The sequence below is a fragment of the Apostichopus japonicus genome, chromosome 11 (genome assembly GCF_037975245.1).
Source record: "Apostichopus japonicus isolate 1M-3 chromosome 11, ASM3797524v1, whole genome shotgun sequence".
Taxonomy (NCBI): Eukaryota; Metazoa; Echinodermata; class Holothuroidea; order Aspidochirotida; family Stichopodidae; genus Apostichopus; species Apostichopus japonicus.
The window spans coordinates 10069818-10075600 of record NC_092571.1 but is presented as its reverse complement, the minus strand read 5'-3'; the positions used below and the strand labels follow the sequence as shown (position 1 = coordinate 10075600).

The window sequence follows — 5783 nt, the reverse complement described above, 5'->3', positions numbered from 1 at the left end:
GTATGTCATTATATTTAATGGTAGGAAATGTTCTCAGGATATGGAAGAAAAAAGACAGAAAAAAAAACACACCAAAAGGATGACCAATTCCATACATTTTTGTTGAAGTTTTACGTGATTGCTTGATGCCAATTCGACATCAGGTAAAAGACTAAATAAAGTTTACCTGGCAAATTTGACTCTGGAAGCCAACCATATCTAAAGAAAATTTCATTTTTGAAAAAGACAAAAAGCCAAATGATTCATTTTCGAAACCCAGTAGATTTTTTGTTTTACCAATAGAATGTTCTATTAAATTATTCCACTTCTTTCCAGAACTATGCAAATTATCACTACTGAAAAATTCTTAACGATATCTTTTGAATTTTGCTTCGAAAAATTGGTAAAACTAGCTTGAAATTATGCTCAACTCATATCTAAGAAAGTGGACCAACTGGGTACTGTAGTGGTTATGAAAGCCTGGTAGGCCGAGGGTAGTAAGTTTTTTTCCTAATAGGACGATTTTTACGCATCTTCTGTGACATCCAATTAAAAATTAGCAACAAGTTTATTGGGAAGTTATATCACTGCTATTAAGATCGACGGTATGCAAAACTATGGTGCGCATGCGACTCCGGGTAATAAACATTTTACAGTGTTTCGGGGGACTTTTAAAGATATTGGAAAAGTGACCTACATTTGTTAGAATACGTCATGGATAGATTAAGTTATTACGTAAAACATCAAGTCCATTGTCCAAGATTCTAAGCATCAATTCTAAAAGGGGATGGTAGCCTGTTGGGTCATGGCACAGTCCTCATGGCTCGGGAAAATAGAAAATTTAGTGGACCGCTGCTTTAAATGTTAATATCTTTAATGTTCACAAGTTGATATTTTTTTTCTTGTGCGAACATTTTTCTCTGAAATCTAAAACAAAAGCTACAATTACAGTATAACTGGAGCAGTGCGGAAGGTCAGTATCAAACTAGAATGGGGGGGGGGGGGGTTACAATGAATGTGTCAGCAGGCTTTCACGTGCTGTAATTTCTCTGTATTCTTGTGAAATCATTGCAATAATTTGTTATGAAATCCTTGCACAGACCTTTTCCCTTTTTGATTAAATTGTTATTTCTTCGTTATGTTTTCTATGTCTGTGACTTGTCAAACACTCAAAGGTAGTGCGCATCAACTGGAAAATGATGCCATCATTGTCCAGAATGGATCATACACACGATTGTCACGGAGTAAAAATGGGAAACCGTCGTGTAACATTTTAAGAGAAGAATAGTGGTTAAATTATTTCAAAAACAATTCATCAGGAGACAAAAGTTTAATAATCATGTTTTTCAGTCAACAAGATAGTTTATGTTACAGTTGGTATTTGTATATTTCTGTTACTTTGGCCTCATAAGCTGCTGATATGGGAACAGATATAGCAACAAACAATGACATGGACATGGTGACCGAAGGACCCGTCGTCATGGTAACAGATGCAAGTATGCAGATGATGCCAGACAATGACATGGCTACAGATATGGAGGTGGATGGTGATGGAGAGGAGACCAAAGCGATGGTGGAAGTATCAGGCATGGTTTCACCGATGCAGGACATGACAGCAAGTGTCTCAATAACACCAGCGGAGAGAACCGACGTCATCAGAAAAACCAGCAAACCAATGGTCAGAATGGGAAAGGATTTCATTTCGCCATGACCTCTAAGGTGACTGGGAGGAGAAGACAGAAAAATGGTAGAAATAACTGGTGGTATGACAGCCCCAGCCCAGATGACCAGCCAAACGGATGGTTAGCTCAGAGAATGCTATGTCCACGGCCATGGAGATGACGCCCTTCGTGAAAAGTGGCAGTCCGATGATGACGGGAGATAAATCCGATGTTGAAGCGGACAAAGCGATGAAGATGACGATGGGTAAAGCCAGCGCAGATGGATCGATGAACACCTCTAAGCTCATATCCACTCTCCAGGCGAACGCCCATTCCCAGAGATGACCGATACAGAAAAAAAAACCCGATGGACATGTCCAGTCAAGGCATGACAGCAACTGCCAAGACGACCCAAGAGGCGATAACACCCACAATGAGGGACGTGATCAAGGATACCACCATGAAAGCATCATCCAAGGAGATGATGACTTCACCTATAGACGACCAAACCAAACCCAGATCTTCAATGAGTATGACAGGCTTTCCACCTCCACCTGCACCTCCACCTCCAATGACAACCACAGCACCCGTAGACGGGCAACGACCATGGACTAGGCTCTACCCCTACAATGTCACCGAAGGTATCAACAACGCAGCGTAGTACAATGTCATCATCCTCTACCGCGTCCGTAAATATCGATGGAGGGGTGTATTTAGGTAAGGCACAAAATATATCAATGTGATTCCCTGTAATTAGCCATGTAACGATGCTAAAATCAAGCCCGGTCGCATTCAGTTAATGCAGTGTTTGGCAAGCTTTCGGGGAATATTTTTTATACTGTTGCATCCTGAAATCTCAGTCAAATATGCAGTTCAGTAGTTAAAGAAAATGAAGTTTGATATCAAGTAAAAACATTATAAAAATTAAAAGAAATCAGAGAAGCTTAAAATTTCATACATCAGTAGATTGTGATTGCTCATTAATCCTTCCTGAGGTAAAAAAATATAATACTTTGATGAACTTGTAGACTTAGCATTGGAAATAAGCTTATTATTGAAAGAAAAAGCTGACAATTAGTCAGAAATAAACCCTTTGAGAAAACGTCAACAAAACTTAGATCATGACGACGATTGAGGTCTCCGTATTGATCCAGTTTTAGTATCCGTTCGTGTTTTCATTTTCTTGCATTTTACGTTTATCATCTAACTCATTAACCTTTTAACTTTTTACAAACTGCCAGCTGAGAAAAGACTGTCTGTGTTCATTTGCAGGACCCTAGCTTAAAGCAAATAACGTCTTTGAGGTGATGATCAAGACGGAAGAAGAAAAGGGTCTCATCATGTGGAACGGCGGCTCAGATTTCATTGGCCAGCCGTGGTAGATGGCTACGTCATGTTCACGTAACAGTTGGGCTCAGGTACCCTGAAGATGTTATCAACCGTCTATGTTTCGAATGGGAACTTCCACAGGACATCCAGGTATAGTATTTCAGAAATGGCGTCTTTTTTTTTTGCATTTTCATCCGATCACTCTCAACTATCCATATAATCTTCAGAGCTGTTATGTTGGATAAACTTGACTAGGATATTTTGATGAGCTTAGTATTATTTGGGTGAATCGTAATTGACGTATAACTCAATTTTTAAATCTCTTAGTTCCGTTGATATAAGATTTTGGAGGACTTAACAAAACTACTTTGCTCAGCGACTTTAAAGGAGACACTAGCTCCAACCACCATCGTTAGCTTATATGACAGAGATCTTTGTGAAAAACTATTCTAGGAAAGGGCGAGTCATTTTGACCCGATTTATAGCTCTTGTTAGGACTCCATGCTATAGCCTTGTCGTTATTCAAAGCCATCTTTGTTATTACTATGTATGTATTGCTATTTGTCTGTAGACATGTTCGTGACGGAACCCTTCATGTCGACGACGAGGACCCGGTATTGCATTCGTCAAATCCAGGAGCTTAACAATTTAACACAGATCATGCCTTGTATGTAAGTAAGTGGCAGTGACCAGATTAATATCTGCTACATAAGCTAGCTTTACCAGCTGTTAGACTAAATTCCAAAGCGGCTGTCCCATGATATAGGTACGTGTATTACATGTCCGTACATAAAACAACCATATGTCTTAAACGTGGAGTTTTAGCCACTGATAATGTATCCTTTGAATCTGCATCATACTGTCACCATGTCACCATCTTGTGATTTCAACTGTTCATCTTTGACTTTCCTCCTTCCTTCCTTCTATTCCGTCATAGGTGGAATACCCCGCGTTCCACCCAAGAAACTACCAAGCGACTTTGAGACAAACTTTGAAGGCTGTATCAGCGGTATACGCGTAGAGGAACAGCAGCTTCACATGTTTTACGATGCAACAGCTTATCAACCAGAAAGTTTCTGTTCGTTAATGCGGTGAAGATGTTCACAGTCTCATTTATTTAAGTTAATCTTCTTATGCACACTGAATACGGGGTGTAGTTATGTGGTTACGGTGCAACCCTCGACAAAGGATTGGGTCGTAGCACGACAATGGAGTAGTCGTGAACCCGGAGAAAAGACTCTATATTTGATTTATTTGTTACATCACGTGAATATATACATTGTGAAAAGAAGTCTTCTAAAAAGTCTATATTGGCTTCACAAAGTAAAATAATCCCTGAAAAAAAAGGAACTGAAAATATTGCAGTTCACAAAAAATCAATAGTAGTGTGATATTTGAATTATTAAGATGAAATAATTTCTTTAATTAATTTTTTTCTAAAGGTTCTTTTCGATAATTTATTTATGTTAATTTCTGTTATAGGATTCCAAGTACTTATTGCATGAGCTATTAAGCGTATCTTATATTGTGATAATGTAAATCCCTATGACTAATTATGTAATTCTGAAATGCATTAGGCAGTAATCCATTCCACACCTTAGAAGTGCAGGTGGCAACTTTTACACGTATTATGTCATTAACTTTCAATAAATTAAGATTCTTAAATGTAGGGCGTTGTGATCACGAGGTGCAGCACGTGATATTCGTCTAATTGCCTTCTTTTGTACTATAATAAGTGAATTGAGATTAGTATTATACGTGCCAAACCAAATAATATAACAATAAGAAATATGTGGTACTACCAGGGTTTGATAAAGGGTCTTTATTATGTGTTGTGGCAAGAAGTGTTTTAATTTGGATACATTTCCTGCATTTTTAGCAACATTGTTGCAGACTGTTGAATGTTATCACACCAGGAAAGGTTATGATCAATCTGGACCCCTAATAACTTAGTAGTGTTAACTTGCTTGAGAATTTTGCCTCCCATAATAATATCGTTATCGATTGCCAACTACATGTTCTGGAAGTTTTAAAGGCGATGTAATTAGTTTTGTCTATGTTGAGCGATAGTTTATTGGCGGCAAACCAGTCATTAAATGTATCTAGTTCTAAGGAAGCTTTATTATGAAATGAGTTTACATTTATATCTGATTCAAAAGATATATTTGTATCATCAGCAAATAGAATAATATTTAAAAATTGGAATAATTTTAGTAATTTTTAGTGCAATGGGGAATACTCCGGTGTTAAAGGATACATTACATATATGAGTCAAAGGGTTACGGATAAAAAAGGTAAGAACATAATTTGGGAGTAAATTATTATAAGAATCAATGCTGTAATACTTACATGTAACATTTCCCCCAAATTCTATATTATATAGTCGTCTGATGTTGCCATGAATGAGAGAATTATTAATAAAAAATTCGACACAAAATTTATTCTGTTTTGATTGATCTTTTCCTTCGGATTAAACCGCCTGGCGGTTGAAACATTTGGCCTTAAAGTTCCTATTCCTGCGTTAAGGAGTTTGGTTTGCTTTGTTTGAGACCGTAAAAAATCCGTCACTTGATGACAGGGTTCGTTACAGTTTCGCCTATATTTGATGCTGTTCTGGGTTATCTTTCTTTGCATTGGCATGAGTCTGTTGGTGATGGCTTTTCGCCTTGTCTGCTTTAATCTTTCCAGAATCGACAGGGTTTGATGTAGGTGTTGGTGCGGCTGTTTAAGTTGTCTTTCCAACGTTGCATGCACTTGTAATGCGGGCAGTCCCTCATTATATGGTCTTGAGCGAGACAAAGGTTGCAAACACGG

At 37.9% G+C, this 5783-nt stretch overlaps 1 long non-coding RNA gene across 1 annotated transcript; it reads left to right on the top strand.

Annotated features, from left to right (window-relative positions):
* Positions 1–1271: 1271 nt before the first annotated feature.
* LOC139976190 (uncharacterized) lies at positions 1272–5581 on the top strand. The gene is made up of 3 exons (XR_011796029.1): positions 1272–2357; positions 2913–3640; positions 3907–5581. It is a non-coding gene; the product is annotated as an uncharacterized lncRNA (long non-coding RNA).
* Positions 5582–5783: the final 202 nt, after the last annotated feature.